The sequence below is a fragment of the Vipera berus genome (assembly GCF_964194415.1).
Source record: "Vipera berus genome assembly, chromosome: 2".
NCBI classification, from domain to species: Eukaryota; Metazoa; Chordata; class Lepidosauria; order Squamata; family Viperidae; genus Vipera; species Vipera berus.
The window spans coordinates 59,151,329-59,169,862 of record NC_138203.1 but is presented as its reverse complement, the minus strand read 5'-3'; the positions used below and the strand labels follow the sequence as shown (position 1 = coordinate 59,169,862).

The following is an 18,534-nucleotide window of genomic DNA, read 5'->3' as shown; positions in this document are numbered from 1 at the left end:
CCGCCCTGTTGGAGCGGCGTGTGGGGTACAGTAAGATGTACGCGCTGGCTATTGCATAACTTGGCGGAGCGGAGGGGGCCGAAGGAGGAAGAAAGGCAAGGCAGCTGACATTGACGTAATTGCCCAATGGTGAGCCAGAGAGAGAGAGAGCGGGGCCGAGGCGGAGAGTTCAGCCTCCCTCTTTCTTCCCTGCTCCCAGAGACTGTTCAAAAACACGCCGGGCGATGTGTAGCCGTGTTGTAGACCTGACATCACAGGCGAGCGAAGCGGCGGGGGTGGGGTGGGGTAGAAAGGGAGGGTTGGAAAGGGAGCTGAAAATATCCCAGGCGGCCGCTTGCGCCTCTCTGGTCTCGCTCCCGCCTCCAAATACGGACGGCGGGCGGAGAATCATACACACCTTCATCTGCTACCAGGGGTCTTCAAACTTGGCCCTTTTATGACTTGTGGACTTCAACTCCCAGAATTCCTCAGCCAGCAAAGCTGGCTGAGGAATTCTGGGAGTTGAAGTCCACAAGTCATAAAAGGGCCAAGTTTGAAGACCCCCTGTGCTACACGAACCGCTTGCAATGGGCAATCGCCGAGCGCGTGGGTATGGCGGTCGAGGCAACCTGGGGTGTGTCTTTCGTACAAGAGAACCTGCTCTTGTTTTGCGTGGTGGGGAGGAAAAGTTTGCCTCGAACAGAAACAGAGCAAAACAAGATTGAGACGGGAGCTCCCGGGTCGTTTTTTTTCCCTTCCCCTCGGCCCTGACAGCGGAAATAAAATGATCGTTAACCTTATCGTTGTTATCGCAAAAGTTGCTCGCTATCTCAAATGATAACCTGATTCAACACTTAAGTGAGACGGGTTGTATATTCTGTGTCCACTGAGTAGATCTTTTAATGCTGCTTTGGAAAATGGTATCGCCTACAATTTCTCAATTAACCTGCCACCCGGTCAGGATGTTAGTGTAATCAAATACTCCTCCAGTGAATGCTTCCCAAACTCCTTGAAAATCAGTGACTATTTGGCATTGTTGAGCCAGGTTTTTAATAATAATAATAATAATAATAATAATAATAATAATAATAATAATAATAATAATAATAATAATAATAATAATAATAATAATAATAATAAACCTTTTATTGTCAAAGTACAACATGTGTACATTGAGATTAGCTGAGCCTCCCCCCCATGCTCTCTCCCCCCAACACACAGTGACAACAAACCCTCCATCCTACCACACCATGTGAACCATGTAAAAATAGTGTTACCATCTTTCTTATGAAATAAGAATTTGTGTTCTAAGCAATTCATTTTGCAAAAACAAAAATGAAAAGTCCTTATTATATAAGCAGTTTAAAGTTGCTTTTACAGCACTCTGTAGTTTTCCTCTGAAATCACTATCTTTGTACAGAATCCAGATAACAAAATTGTTTTGCTGTTTGTCTTATGGCTTTTAAAAATCTGATCTGTATCTTTATGCATGAATGTAAGTATTATTTTATGCAGTTGCAGTACCACTTGGTGCAGGTTAGAAAAGCAAAGTATATTGAAGCTTTTCAGGATTCCTACACTAATAAGTAAAATCTTCCTGCTTGAAAACTCAGAATTTTGGTATTGTTTAAACTAGAGCAATGGTTCTTGACCTTGCAACTTTAAGATGTGTGGTGTTTCAACTCCCCAGTTTCATGTAGATGTTGAACAGGAGCAGAGAAAGCACTGACCTCTGTAGGACCCTTGATTTGACCTCTCACTACCAAACAACACGAACTGAAAATGGTTTCAGAAGAAGGAAGTGAAGCAGGAGTGCCCCCTCTTCCAACCACTGGAGTTGCTCAAGAAGGATACCATGGTTGATGTTATTGAAAGTCGCTGAGAGGTCAAAAACTGAGAATGGATGCACTACCCTGTAATGGTACTGCCAGATATTAATATCATGGTCTCTTTCATCATTCTCAGTTCTTCTGTATACCATGAGGAAAGACACTGCTTAGGCACAAACCTATCTAAAATCACAGATACCCTCCTATTCCAAGTAGCGACTATTATCTTGGTAGGGCTATACAGCAGGTCGTCAGTTATAATTTCCAGCTGTCTCTGAAACTCATCATGATCCATCAATCACCAGGGGCAGATCGGTCTAATAGGTGCAGAGAAGAGCAACAAAGATGATTATGGGACTGGAGGCTAAAACATACAAAGAACAGTTGCTGGAATTGGGTATGTCTAGTTTAATGAAAAGAAGGGCTAGGGGTGACATGATAGCAGTGTTCCAATATCTAAGGGGTTGTCATAGACAAGAGGGGTCAACCTGTTCTCCAAAACATCTGAAGGCAGGATAAGAAGCAATGGATGGAAACTAATCAAGGAGAGAAACAGGCTAGAACTAAGGAAAAATTTTCTAACAGAACAATTAATCAGTGGAACAACTTGTCTCTAGAAGTTGTTAATGCTCCAACACAGAAAGTTTTTAAGAAGAGATTGGACAACCATTTGTCTAAAATAGTCCCTTCCAACTCTATTATTCTATTATTCTGTTAATATGTCTCGCCTCCCTGTGAGGGATATAGTCCAGGAGAAGCTCATAGCTGTCAGCTTATGATCATGACAGGAAGATCAAGGATAGGTTGACCATTTCCAGTCAGACATATTTCTGAGAGAGACTGCACCCCAGCCCCAGCCACACGTGGGTGATAAGTGCCAGATCAGGGTGACTGGGGAATTCTGGGAGTTGAAGTCCACACATTTTTAAATTGCCAAGGTTGAGAAACAGTAGTTTAGAGGGCGAGGGACAAGATAAGATGCCTGCTGAATAGCTCCTATGTGCTCATAGAAAAACTTTGACCGTTACAGCAAAGGGAGGGGGTCTTTGATGAGTATTTTCCTTTATTTTTTCCTGTTACATAAAATCAGGAAATACCTATGTGGAAATACCGTTTTAATTTTCACTTCCAAAACCGAGTACTACTTGTACTTTAATGGACATTTACCAAAAGTGAACCAAAATAAACTATAGTTACATTATAACTGAGACCAATGAATATGAGGCAATGTTTACTGGCGCTGCTGACTGTGAAGAAACATCAAATATTGCACAATAACCACATAGAATGCAAAAGGAAAATGTGTTTTGTTGCAATCTCTCACTTTCTCTGAAATTATAAATTTCCTATTTACTGTAGTTAAAAATATATACAGAGGGGAACATTAAAGCAAAATTAATTAGTTTTTATTTTTCTATGTTGGTAATGCGGTATCTGGCTCACAAATGTGGCATCAAAAATTATTTTCCAGACCTCTTTTTTCTTTCTTACTGGCTCTTCTAAGCATTTCCCAAGATATGAGTATTCAAATCAAATATAAGTCATATGGGGAGTATCATCAAACATGTTGGGCCAGTGTTTCCACATTCTTCCCCCCCCCACTCCATATTCACATTTGAGTCAAGCCTGGGAGGAAGCATGTTTTGGGTTAATATTCAGTGTGCACCATCAGAGTTATGCAGTTATGAATAACAAGGCTTTATTATGCACTCTTAGAAACCTAAAAGTACACACGCATCTACTGAACATTTTTTTAAAATAAAGGAACCTTAAATGCTCTGCATTATTTCCCAGATAACTGCTGTTATAGCATTATACTTGTGGCTTAAATACATCCACTAGAAACATCAAATATAAAGCTTATCTGATCTTTCAAAGTCCCCTTTCATTTCTTATAATTGCAGCATGAGGCAGTGAAGTGTGATGGTTATTTGTATTATAAGCACAGCGGATACTATAACACATATGTTGATATGCGACTACAGAGCAGCTATTAGATGTGAAAAAGTCAGCACAGCAGTGAATCCAAAACATTAATAAAGCCTGTGTTCCAGTCTAAAAAACATATTTGGAAAGTACAATTGATTCTCAATCAATATCCAGTTTGCACTCAAAGCTGTTCTCCAAAACATTTTTCTTCCTTGCTATATATTTTGCATCTCATCCTTTCTTCCTCTACCTTCTTTCTGAAATCCTGGCATACTGAATGTGCCATGATTAATAAACTTACTAGGCTGCATACAAAATTACCCTTCAGATATTTATGTCAATTGACATCATGAAGTGATCAAAAGAGAGAGATGGTCAGATAGAAGCAATTATCTATGTGCTCTGCGGAGGCCCACTTCATACTGTTTATATGACAAACAAGAACAAAAAAACAAATGAGATACATTCAGTTCCAGATAACTGAGGCTCCAAACCTTAAATATAGCAAACATACAGATATTTAAATAATAGAAGAAAACAAAGTATAGTTGTATCCTGTAATCCTGCTGGTAATTTGGAACTCTCCAAGCATTTATGCACAGCAGTGTAAACTTAGGTAATAAAATGAGAAATACAGCTCAATTAAATATGAACTGGCAAGAGAATATATGTTATCCTATTTCAACTGATTTGCAAGAGATTTAGAATAGGCTAAAGCAACTTTCCCTAATCTGTATCTCTTCAGATATGTTTGATTTCAGTTGCAATAATTCTAAGCCAGCCAGTATACTAGAAGTCTAACACGTCTGAAGAGCACTATATCATAAAAGATAGGATTAGAGAAAATATTTGATCCATTAATTAGTGGAATTAAGATGTGGGGATGACCAATATCTTCCATGGATTTTAAAAAGGATCTACCAGTGGCATTACCATGATGTAATATGCAAATACAAAGTCTAGAGCAGCTGAACCAGTTAGTGAGATCCATTTTAGTGTAACAATTAAAGGCACTGACTTTTAATCAGTGAGACTTTTAAGTCCTGGCCCTACTTTAAGCATGAAGCCAGTTGTGTGTGACTGTGGGCCAGTCACTCTTTCTCAGCCCTAGGATGGAGGCTGCCACAAGCCACTTCTAAAAATGTTGCCAAGGACAAAGTTATGAAGGCAGTCTTCAGGAGTAACAACTGACTCGAAGGCACACATACGCGCGCACACACACACACACACACACAACTACACACACAAACAGCTGCTAGAGAGCATAGAGAAGAACTGTTTCTTTGCTAAATGATCACGATTTTGCAAAAAAATATGTTTGTATGCATGTAATGAGATCAACTGAGTTATCAAAGTGGAAGTAAATGTATAGGTTTAAACACAAAATTGTTTCCCTTGTTAGAAGGAAAGTATCATCCTGTTTCATTCCATTCTTTTTACCTCCAAATGTTCTATTTGTTCCTTTCCAGTTGATTGACTCAAGCTTTAGCTGACCAATCTATTGATTGTTTGCTCAGACTAGTAGTTTTTAAGAAGAAACTTATCTCTTATGCATAGAGAAGTAGAGAATTACATCTGATTTATTTTTCTGGTTGAAGAATTCTTTTTAAGGCTGTTAGGGGCTTTTGAATATCTGGCTTAACTTCAGTGCTGTCCATCAAGTGTGTTATTTGAAGATGTCAAAATATAGTCTAGTCCAATCATGGTGAACCTTTTAGAGACCGAGGGCCCAAACTGTGACCCAAACCCCACTTATGTATCGTCGGGTGCCAGGTGGGCATGGCCCATTGGAGGAAAATTCCACTTAGGGTTAGGTCACCATGAACTCATACAGGAAAATGGACATTGCCAACAAACTCGGAGTGCTTGGGTATGGTTAGGAGGGCACTTACTTTTCTAGGCTGCCCTATCTATGTTTTCTGGTAAAATACACCGGAAAATCCCATTGGAGGAAAATTCCAGTTAGCGTTAGGATTACCTCACCATGAACTCATAGAGCAAAATGGACATCACCTTTTTTTTTGTACACGTTGTCAGAGGCCTAAAGTGAAAAGGTTTTATAAAACCCAGCTGAAGGCCTAGGACTGGGGCAGCGCCCTGCATGCCAACAGAGAGTGCTCTGCATCCCACCTGTAGCACGCATACCATAGGTTCACCAGCACGGGTCTAGTCCATCTAGAGTATACCATGACCAGATCTGCATGCTTCCTTTATCATCATCAACTCCTGGAATAGATGACTCATCCTCTTAAAGCGATTATCATTCAAAAATCTCCCCCCCCCTCTTTTTTCTCCTGGCCCAATACTGTTAAGATCCTTTTGTAGGGCTGCTGGGATGCTTAGTATAAAGTTACATTACAATTTCATTTGTGCCATTGCACAGCAGCTTTTGAAAATAACTAGAAGAGATAAAGATCAGAGTTGTGGGTAAGATCAGTTTTTAAATTGACTGAAGAGCTGGCAATCCACTGCAAATATATAACAGGAAGAAATAAGATTGAGTATAAATCAGTCATTATATCATTTAGCTGTATGGGGTTACACGTTTTACCACAACAACAATAATAATAATAAAGTTGGAAGGTACCTTGGAGATCATCTAGTCCAGCCCACTGCTCAGGCAGGAAACCCTATACCATTTCAGACAAATGGCTGTCCAGTCTCTTCTTAAAAACTTCCAGTGTTGGAGCATTCACAGCTTCTGGAGGCAGGTTGTTCCACTGATTAATTGTTCTAACTGTCAGGAAGTTTCTCCTTAGTTCTAGGTTGCTTCTCTCCTTGACTAGTGTCCATCCGTTGCTTCTTGTCCTGCCTTCAAGTGCTTTGGAGAATAGCTTGACTCCCTCTTCTTTGTGGCAGCCCCTGAGGTATTGGAACACTGCTATCATGTCACCCCTCATCCTTCTCTTCATTAGACTAGACATACCCAATTCCAGCAACTGTGTTTTAGCCTCCAGTGCCCTGATCAACTTTGTTGCTCTTCTCTGTACTCTTTCTAGAATCTCAACATCTTTTTTACATCATGGTGACCAAAACTGGATGCAGTGTTCCAAGTGTGGCCTTACCAAGGCATTGCAAAGTGGTATTAACACTTCACATGATCTTGTTTCTATCCCTCTGTTAATGCAGCCTAGCACTGTGTTGGCTTTTTTGGCAGTTTCAGCACACTGCTGGCTCATATTTAAGTGATTGTCTACTAGGACTCTGAGAGCCCTCTCACAGGGATCACCACCTATACTCTACTTCTGCATTTGGGTTTTCTTGCCTAAATGGAAAACCTTACTTTTTTCACCATTGAATTTCATTTCATTAGATAGCGCCCAATGTTCAAGTCTGTCAAGATCCATCTGTATCTTAAGCCCATCTTCTGGAGTGTTGGCTATTCCTGCCAGCTTGGTGTCATCTGCAAATTTGATGAGTTCCCCATCTATCCCCTCATCCAAATCATTGATGAAGATGTTGAAGAGCACTGGGCCCAGAACAGAGTTCTGGGGCACCCCACTATACACTTTCCTCCATGTAGATGCAGTTCCTTTTAGGACCACATGCTGAGTATTGCCAATCAGCCAGCTACGAATCCATCTGGTGGTGATGCTGTCTAACCCACATTTTTCTAACTTATCATATAGTAGGTTGTGGTCTACTTTATCAATGTTTGACACTTTAGGATTTCAGAGATCCAGTACTTAGTTTTGATCTTTTCTACTTTCCCATCCCAGGTCTGTTCTAATGTGATTATACAGTAAAGCAGTGTTAACCTTGGCAAGTTTAAGATGTATGGACTTCAACTCCCAGAATTCCTCAATAAGCATGTGGAATGGTTCCCTGCATGAGTGGCTGGGATATTCTGGGAGCTGGAATTCAACCATCTTAAACTTGCCAATGTTGAGAAACACTGCAGTAAAGCAACACACAGACAACCAGGTTGCTGTGGACAGCTTATGCAAAACCCTAAATTATACAGATAAGCAAAACGTTATCTAGGGCAGAACAAAACTGAGTAGCCCCGCTAGCTTACCACTATCTTATTTTGTCTCCCATTTATTTTGCCCCACATCAAATGTTTAAGGCAATGATTCAAAATTGTATACATTCACAAATAGAAAATTGGACTTTTTAAAAAATAGAACCTGCAGTATCAACATATTTTTAGTGCCTCCTACCACTCTGCTGATTGCTAGGTACATGCCTCATTTTCATGTTATAAATACATAGGTGTGCTATGTTATTTATCACATGCCTTTTGACAGCTATTTTTGGAAAAGTATCAAAAAGAATGCTTCAGGCCTGGAAAGGACTATGTACAGATCCTACTTTGAGAAGCTTGTTGTAATTCAGGATTTATTATGGCAGCCATTAATTTTATGTTTGCTTTTTTCCTGCATCTGACCCACTCCTGTAAGCCACACAGATCTTACTCATATGAATAATTGTTTTGGATTTGTAAATAATTATTCATATGAGCAAAGTTTTACAGTTCTAAACTGTGGTGCTTTTGAATTTGCACCTAAGTATTTTAACTACAGTCATTACTGACCACAAATTACCTAATGACACATTTGAAGAATAATGTTTAAGATGCAGTTACATGGAGAGTTTCTTCAGAAGTCATTTAAAAGAGGAAAAAGCAAACAGGCAGTGAATCATTTGCTGAAAGCTACAAGAACAGTACAGCAGGAAATCCCCCTATAAAGCCAATTTGGTGTATTGGTTAAGGCAGTGGTCCACAACCTTTTGGGCACCAGGGACTCATTAAGTAGAAGGAGGTTTTTCCGTGGACCAGAGGGTGCATGGCTTCACGTGCTTGTTTGCAAGGCCCGGTTTCTGGCATGCTGCAGAATGGTGCTGGTCCATGGACTGCGGGTTGGGGAACCCTGGGTTAAGGCATGAGACTAGAAACCAAGATTGTGAGTTCTAATCCCGCTGTGAGCACGAAGCTGCTTGAGTGACCTTGGGCCAGTCACTTTCACTCAGTTATAGGAATGAGGCAATGGCAAACCATTCCTGAAAAACATTACCAAGAAAATTGCAGGAACTTGTCCAGGCAGTCTTTGAGAAATGGGATACATTTGAATGAAAGGTGGGGGGGATAGAAGCGCAGTATAGCAGCAAATCCTCTGAAGCAACATTTCAGGGTTTAGCTATCTCTTCTTTGGTGTTCTCTGGTAAGACTGGGATGCAATTCTCTACTTTCTTACGTCAGATTCAGGGACAGAAGAGAATTCCGTTTCAATTCTTTGTTAGCTGGTCAAAGATTAAAGGAAAAATTCACAAAGCTATTTCTACAGGCTTTGAGCAATTCCCAATTTGAGATTGGACTTTAATTCGCAACCTGTAATGATTCCATAATGTAATTGCTAAAGCAGAAGCAGGAAATATGTTACGCTTCAAATATATCACTGAACTACAGATCCTAGTAACCGTAGCCACTTAACCTGATAATAGTGAAATTATGCCAGGAATTGCAATTCACGTAATTGGTGAGAAGCAGGGACACAGTTTCTCAATCGTGTTGTAAAAGGAAGTGTCATGGGAAGTCAGCCTTGAATTGTAGTAAAACAGGTTTTGCATACCTGTAGAAGATTGATTGATCTTTGGCAGTAACTTCACTAATATTCAGCATTAGCTACCGTAGGTTGCATGTCTTTATTGACTTCTATGGAATCCTTTAATGTGAATCCTGACCATGGCTCATTGATGGATGAAATTTATGTGCATGCAGTTTATACTATAAATCAAGATTATTTGCATTAAAGATAAGGAATCTGTCACTTTTATTAGTTTTGCAAATATGTCAAGTTTGAATTTTCTTCATCTTTTTTTTGCTAACATGCATGTTTTTATTTTAATGTGCCTATGCACTTATTTATTTATTTTTTTCTATCCCATCCAATTCAAAAGACTTTTGAACATTGTAATTATAAAAGCAATAATACAAATATATCAACATCATTTTAAAAAGCAAGCAGCACTAATAAATCAACCCCCCAAGATGGATACCAATAACTTAGCCCAGAGATATAAACTGCTCTTTAAAGATCTGTAAAAACCATGAGGGAAGTTGCTTCACAGATGTCTAGGATGGGGTGGGGGTGGTAAAGAGTTCCTACATATGGGGACTTTCATACTTTTTTTTTTTACAATTTTGTCTAATTCAGTTTTAGTTACTTTTTTCTTCATTTAATATTTTGCAAATAATTTCATAAATATAGGAATTTCTATATATTCTTTCTTAATATACTTTTGGTATAAAACTACATTGACAACATGTCTTCAGGTTGACTGACTTCACAATCAATTTAAATGACAATCAGACAACAAGAATTTCAGTCAACATAGACTCTGAAGTACATAGACTTTGTTATATATAGAATCAAATCCCCCATCCTTTCTCCTCTTTTTTTCCTTTGGGAAACTCTAGGAAAAGGAAGATGGACAAGAAGTGATGTGCCAGAGTGAAAAGGAGCAGAAAACTGAGATGAGTCTCCTTCAGCCCTAGTTTAAAGGTTGAAATTATCAGAAAGATGGAAAGGAAATTCAGATAAATTGAATTAGAATAGAATAATTGATTGAAGGGGGCCACTTTAGTGGAAATAGAGCTTTAGGAAAGAGCAACGTACAAATATAGTAAATAAATGTTTATTTAGGACTATATTTAGCTTCTTTGTTTTTCCATGTGTGTTTCAACCATCTTTATTTTCATGCCATAAATTAAAGACATCACATTGCATGTCAATGTGAACCAAATCTTCAAAAAAGCTATGCTATTAACCTCTCAAAAATATAAAAAAAAAGCTCATAGGGGATCAGCACCATCTTGTGGCTTGGCAACAATTTTATACTTACTTTTTATATTCTGTTATGTCCTTTTTCTGATTCTACTCATTTCCATTTGTAAGATTCCAAGGTTCCTGAGCAGCACTGTAATTTAGTTTTTCCAAAATTGATTCCCTGCATTCTAATAATTAAGGTTAGAGGAGGTAGTGGTGGTTAAAATGTTATCTTCCTTTCTAATAAAGTTTAATTTTGTATGTATCCTATGAGATTGATTTATTTCCAAGCCCGCCGGGGGTGGTGGTGTAATATAGCAATAAGGCCACATATCTTCATGTGCAATGGTACTGTATGTAGGAATGACCTTTGGAGGTTGTGGGGAGAGCTGTGATCAGAGCAACAGGCAACTTAGCCCCCAGCAGTGGGTGTGGGTGTGACAAACATCTTAGAAGGGAACCTTTCTAGTTTTGGGGCTGTAAGAAATGTACTTTCAGATTTATAAGATTATGTTAATGTAATAACATAAAGTAGAAACAGAATTAATTCATTAATTTTTTTTTTGGTCTGGACTACCACAAAGCTGACATAATGCTATGCAAAGATGAAACATTTGTAATTATTGAATTTTATTTTATTTTTCAGTTTTGCAGTATAACTGCCAGAGATTAAGGCAGAACGTGGAACCCCTATCTCTGATACACAGGTACAGTTCAGGAGAAGATGCCAGGTGACACATTTTCTGGAAGAGAAAGATTCACGGCAAAAATTATCTACTTCATGGGGCAGGGGATTGAGGACTTTTGGGGAAAAAATGGTTTGAGAATTCAATTCTTCTATTTTTTTAGCTTAAAATTCTTAGCAAGTAGCATTACAATATTTAAAATGCGTATTTCAAATAATAATTAAGATTTATTTGTGTATTTGCTGAAAATGTAAAATTCAATATATTTAGTTCACATTTGAATATAAAGTTATTTATCCACCATCCCTACAAAATTTCTCATCTCCCATAAAATATGTGCTGTGGCGACACTAGTTCATACAGACACTTTTTTTTTCTTACCTTCTGAAAATATATATTTATAGGAATATTTAAATAGCATCTTAATACTGTAACTAAAAGGTTAGAATATGCAAGCCACCTGGATAAGGTTACCATTGCTCTTAGCCCAGAATCACTTTGCTAAGAATTAAATCAATAAAGAAGGCTATAGCCTACATTCCTAATCATTTGTGCATACATATTCTAAATTGGCGTTGGTATATTATAAAAAAATTACACTACACATGATTCTCAACTTCCCCTTCTGCTGTTGGCTATTAATGCAATTTTATCTCTTTTTTCTCCCAAGCCAGTGGCTTTACTAAGAGGCTTTGAATGAATGGAAGAGGAGGCAAATGGCTTATGCACTTTTCAAGGACAAGGGTGAAGTACTCATTCCTCCTGTCCCTAGTCACAGGAAGGGTTAATGGAGTCTACTCTATCTCACCCCATATTTTAAATCTATAGATTTATATAGTTTATAATATAGTTTATAGTACTAGCCAATATAAATGGGCTAGTATTAGTATTCTGATTCTATTTTGAAGTAACAGTGGAGTAGAATGTGACAAATTTTACTGGATGTCCTGGTTATTGAATGTAATGCCCAGACAATGTTTTCGGTGAGACTGTTCTGGAAACTTTCTTTTCAATGCTCAGAATGAAGTTTTGAAAGTGAAAACCAGTAATAAATTACAGATTTGTTCTTATTTCCTGTAATTTATGAATTGAATACCCATCAACCTCATACAATTACGATTAGGGAAACCTTATTTTGTGACAGAGGGCACAACTTCTGGATATAATGCTCGGTTATCTGAGAAATGAAACACAACATTTGTCTCCATACACTTTTTATTTAACACCAGTAGCCTGCTTGATAGTTTACTGTATGGAACCAGAACAAATGACCTTGTAGTTGGCAAATGAAATAAAAGTGACAGAATAAAAATGCATGGGCTAAGACAAGTCAGATGCTAATGAAAAAAATAAATAATGTATAACTAACCTACCCAGGACAGTTTTTTTTCCTATGAGAGCTCTTGCTAAAACAGATGGGAAAGCTATAGTACTCACATTCCAAAATTAAAAGGGGCTTCATTTGATGAAGAAAAAGTTGGATACATTTTGTCCCTTTCCTTTGTTTGTCAGAACTGATTTATTTACCTTTTTTAAAAAAATGTCTATAGTACTGGTAAGGTAGCGACATCATTTTATTTCATATGCGGCTGATAGGGAACATAAATATTTCTATTTGTTTGGGCAATAGAGATATTTCTTCAAAAATTCAGACTGATTCATATAGAAAACTTGAAAAATGATGATGATGATGAAGGGATAGCCTTCTTTTTAGAAGACAAATAAAGCAAATTGAATAATGTCAGACTGACTTTTAGCTTTTAAAAAAATAGCTATTGTGAAATTTGAAATTTAAAACCCTTATAGCTGGTTTTAGACCACATCTGGATTTGTATTATGTCTCCAGAACAAAGCCTCTAAAAATATAATGCAATTTCCCCTGTAAGCACTATCCTAATTATAACAATCTTTTTTTAAAAAAAAAAAGCTTAGATTTTAAGCATTTTATGATGTTTTATACATAAGCATTATATGCATGCTGTGAATAAAGACAGTCTTACTTTTATTTGTTTTATGTGCGTCACTTGAGAATCTCGGGAGGGTGTCAAGAGTGAGTCAGAGATGCTGTATGAATATGGGTGTATACATGAAATGTTCAAACATTTACATAAAATAAAGGACAAAATGCAGTTGGACCAAAACCATTTTTTGAAAAATTGCTAATTTAGAGGCAATAATGGAAAAATAAATAAATAACCCACTCCTGTCGACAGAGAACTTTTAAGTCCTAATTATACATCCAAGTAAATGCACTTATGGAAAGATTTCCAGTGTTTTCAAAATCGTGTTGAATGGCAAATTTAGACTAAGAATAATTGCTGCAGTGAGTGAAGTAGCAATATGTAAGTCCATTTTGATTATTACTATTATTATAAACTGTGATATTTGTCTCAGGCAGATGGGAAATCTTCAACTACATAAAGCTGTCTTTTAAGTCATGTCATGAAGTGAAATAAAGAATTATTTATCTTTTTGTGGTAGAGATACAGAAATGGCTCAGTAATAGAGGGGAATTTCCCCCATTTCAAAGTACTACCAAATTTCATTGTTTTGTGAAATTTCCTAACTGTTCCTGATGCTCTAAACAAGCAAGATTATCATGAAGCAACTGTTTCTCCTCTTCAGGCTGGTTAGGACAAACATACATGTAAATCAGAGGCCAGATGGCAACTTTGATAGCTACAATCAGACTAAATTTGAGTGTGAAGAGATGTGAAATGTTACAAAACGATGATGCAGAGTGAAACAGTAATGGAGAGCCAGTGGATATGAATCATACATGTGTGAATTTTCTGTATGAGGTTAATGCTATTTTGCTGTGTTTTTTAAAAAAAATATGTTAGGTCTGCTGGTGCAGTTCATATAACAAATCTGAAAGTGGGAAATTACAATGGCAACATTTTTTCAATCATTCCACCACTGAACTGTGGTGGTCAAGGGCATTGGGGCTTTGAATTTAAAATACGGTTAGTGGCCTCTCATAGAACCTTGGTTGCCCTAAACCAGCAGTTCTCAAAATTTGCTCTGGGAAACTTTCAGACGGTCTGCAAAGTCAAATAATCAATATTTTTAAACTTCTCAGTTTTACTTTCTAATATAGTAAATATTGGTAGATAGAATAAGATAAGAATCCACATAAACCAAAATTCTTTGAGATCCTCAATCATTTTTAAGAATCAAAGGGGTCCTAAGATCAAAATAAGAACTGCTGTTCTGAACTATTTTCTTGTCAAGGAAATGGCTGCTTTACTAATCAAGACAATAGCTATTTTTAACACCTAACTTGTGGAATAATTACCCAAATGCTCATTTAAGCACAGACAATTGAAGGGCATAGATCAACAAGCATGTGCATTTATAGAATTAGCTCAAAATTGTCTTTAAAAAATCTTTAAAATGAAGTATACCTAGATTTAGCAAAGCCTGGCAGTAATACAGTAAGCCTGAAATTATAAGAAGCAGAGGAAGCTAAAGTTTGGGTGATAAATGATGGATTGCAAAAGTAAACTTTATAGAATTAAAAAGGTAGGAAATGAAACAGCAACACATTTAATTGATATTTTTTTCCAAAGTAAGAATTTTCCTTTCACTTTGATCATTGAGAATTAAAAACATATATTTTGTGCAGGGTATCTTTCAGATCCAATTTTTTAAAATCAGTTTTTCAAAAAGAGAATACACTCAGTGCCCCAAACATTGCATACACATAGAGATATTCGTAACAACTGTAGTGTTTCCCTGGGCTTCAGCGTCACATCATCTCACATCTCCCTAAAAGGTTATAGGAAAAGCCACATCTTTACAGCCTTTACAAATATTCTCCTTTATTGGCTTCAAAAGGAGAATATTTGTAGCTCAGGGTTGAAAAGAGGGGTCCTTGATGATGTTACCTACTTTCGGTAATGAAATGTCTGCAAGAAAACAACCAAGCTCAGAATGCTCAGTCTTTTGAAGGCCAGAAAATGATGAGTGTGGCAAATCACAGAGGGAAGGGTGTCCAAAGACCAGGGGCCACTACCAAGAAGACACTGCCTGACCCTGCTGGATGTAAAAACCAAATAATATTGTTGCAAGAAAATACTTGTCTTTTAACATACTTAGAAACATAATTAATTCATCAATATAATCTTGGAAATATGCCTTCTGGAGAACAGGTGCTGTGTGCTACTGATAAACAATCTTTGCTATAGCAAAATATAACATTCTGATATTTACTCTAGAGGGTATATTGTTCCATACTACAAATGTTGAACAGACTATTTTTAACAGCAGAAATGCATTAATTTTGAACATGCACAATGTGAAGTAATATAACATCAACCATGCAGATGTGTATATTTTCAGAGCAAGAGAAGTGATTCTGCAGTGAGACTACTAACAGTCAAGATTCAGGCCTGGACATGTGACAGAAACAACATTGGCCATGCTTTTAGATCAGGGGTCCCCAACCTTTCTTGCTTGGTGATTCGGTGCAGGGCAGTAGAGATGCCTTTACGCGTGAGCACATGCGTGCACGAATGAAACTGCAAGTGTGTGCACGAATGGGGCCACAATTGCATGCACAATGCAAATGGGGCCACAAGGGCTCAAGCGATACTACCACCCACCCACTGCTGCAATGCTAGTGCAAGCAGGGGGAGTGTGTGCTTGCAGCAATGATAGAGCCCACACACCGCTGCGATGCTAGCGCAAGTGGGGATGCGCTCATGGTGACGTTAGCTAGCGCTTGTATGACGCTCATAGTATTGCTAGCACCTGTGTGCCGCTGCAATGCTAGCGTGAATGGAGGGTGCGCATGCACACATGTGCACTGGCCAGCCACTGAGGAAGCCCAGTGGCCAACAGCCCATGGCCTAGTAGTGGACCACCACCCACAGGTTGGGGACCTCTGTTAGATGATCTCTGACAAGGTTGAGAGTGGTCAGCTGGTTCTCTTCCTTCACACCACCTGTAGCCCCTACTATGTGGGGTTCTTCAGGGTTTGGTACTCTCTCCTCTCGTTTAATATCTATATAAAACTGCTGGATGAGATCATTCATCACCATGAGGCAAGGTGTCCACTGATGATATCCATTTATACATCTCCACCTCTGGTGAATTAAACAATGCAGTTCATGTCTTGTCCCAGTACCTGGAAGTTGTGGGGGTCGAGATGGAGAACAACAGAGTTCAGCTGAACCCTGGCAAGACTGAATGGCTTTGGATCTTAGGGTTTCCTGGATATGAGACTTCACCATTTTTTATGCTGTATGGGTTGGCACTGCCCCAAACAAATCCAGTGGGTAATTGAGATGTCCTTCTGGACTCATGACTTCTGGTCAAGAAGCAGGTGGCAGTTGTGACTAGGAGTATGAGAATCTGCTCACTGTTACTTACACTCTACTTTCAAATGGACTACCATAACACTGCCCTTGAAGAATCTCTTAAAATTTTCAGCTAGTGCAAAATGCAGTTCCACCTACAGTTGTGTATACCCCTACAAACATCATACCTCTACTCTGTGAGTTGCATTAGGTTATTAATTTGCAATTCAAGCTTCTGGTTTTGACTTTTAAAGAGCTAGTTAACATGGCACCAGGTAATTGGAAAGACTTCCTCTCCCCGATTACATCTTTCTGTCCATCACATCAAGCAGGAAAGCATGTGATGTGGCCTAGGAGATGGGACTTTTCTTCCATGGCACTTACCCTTTGGAATATCATTCACCCTAATGTGAGGGAGAATCCCCCAACCCTTCTGGCTTTATGGAAAGGCCTCAAAGAGGGAGACTGTGTGTTGGTTATGCAATGTATATATTCTGATTTTACCTTTCTTGCAATCTTGTTTAATTATTTAAGTATTTTAAGTGGTTTTAATTGTTGGTTTTATTGTATTCACACAAGCGCCCTTTGACCTTTTTAAAAACCAACTTGAACTGGTTTCATGTAGAATTCTAATTTGCATTGGAGGATCTTAAGCATTATTTTACTAGTATGTAGATTTAAGGATATTGTGTGACTGTACACTTTGTTAAGTCTCCTTTCTTTAGTCTTGGCATGAAGACTGAGCTCTGTCAATTTGTTGGCCACTGTGCCATTCTCCAGATTTGTTGGCATAGATTGATTAAGACCTTTACTTGTTCTTTTTCTGTTGCTTGCCATATATCTGGAGTTAGTGGTGGGATTCAGCCAGTTCACACCAGTTTGGTAGAACTGGTAGCTAATTTTTTGTTGCCCAGGCCCAGAACGGACTTTCAGAAATGGCATTCACACAGAGAACCAGTTGTTCACATATTTGAATCCCACCACTGGAGTTAGTCCATAAATTCTTGTAGCCTTCTGATTTGATAATGATCTAGAGTGCTAATCTACCTGAGTGGTGGACCTGTGGACCAGTAAAATGCAGTGGACATAGTATACTTAGATTTCAGTAAGGCATTTGACAAAGTAGACCACAACCTACTGCTTGGTAAACTAAAAAAATGTACAACAGACAGCATCACTACCAGATGGATTTGTAACTGGCTGACAAATTGCACTCAACATGTAGTCCTTAATGGAATTACATAAGGAAGTAAGCAGTGGGGTAACTACCTCAAGGTCCTGTTCTAGGCCCAATACTCTTCAATATCATCATAAATGATTTAGATGAGGTAGTAGAAGGGGAACTCATTAAATTTGCAGATGATACTAGTTGTAAGTTGAGAAATATTTGTACAAAAAAAGTAAACTCATAAGGTTAAAGTTAATAGGTCACTAAGGCCGAAGGCAGTGTCCTTCACTTGTCAATCAAGTTTGATTAAATCCTTTGATCCAGATATAGGATACCCACAACAAGTACAGAAGTAAAACAATACACAGCATTCATGGCAATTGTGAATTGTGATTCATATCTATGTGTCATATTGTTCTGGTTCCATTGTCCCATTTCAGCTAAAGAAAGAATCTGAATTGTCTTGTAATTTCTAATGTTTTGTTTTCCTTCAGGGCATGAAGAACCAGGATATCCTACTCTAAGTTATCAACACTTAAATCTAAGATACAAGAAAGCAAAATAAATGTTCTGCATAATTTAGAAAATGTTTGCATTATATGCTTTTGGGGGGCAGGTTTTTACTTGTATTTTTAAATTGTAATGTTGTCAGCTGCCCAAAGTTAGTAGTTATATAAATAACGCATAAATAAATTAATAATTTTCTCTTCACTGACTTTATAATGTCAAATGACTAGTTTTTATGTTTTAATAGCTGTTTCTAGATTTAGTAAAAATAATTCCCACTGTTTCATTTAGTCTAAAAAAAATTATTTAAGGCTGCAGTTGTGTCGCTTACAGTATCAGGGAATAAACAAATCAAAGTTATCC

The 18,534-nt window shown here is 38.0% G+C and overlaps 1 long non-coding RNA gene across 1 annotated transcript; it reads left to right on the top strand.

Annotated features, from left to right (window-relative positions):
- Window positions 1-83: 83 nt before the first annotated feature.
- LOC308661493 lies at window positions 84-18,275 on the top strand. Its single transcript, XR_014024958.1, has 3 exons — window positions 84-115; window positions 11,154-11,238; window positions 18,159-18,275. It is a non-coding gene; the product is annotated as an uncharacterized lncRNA (long non-coding RNA).
- Window positions 18,276-18,534: the final 259 nt, after the last annotated feature.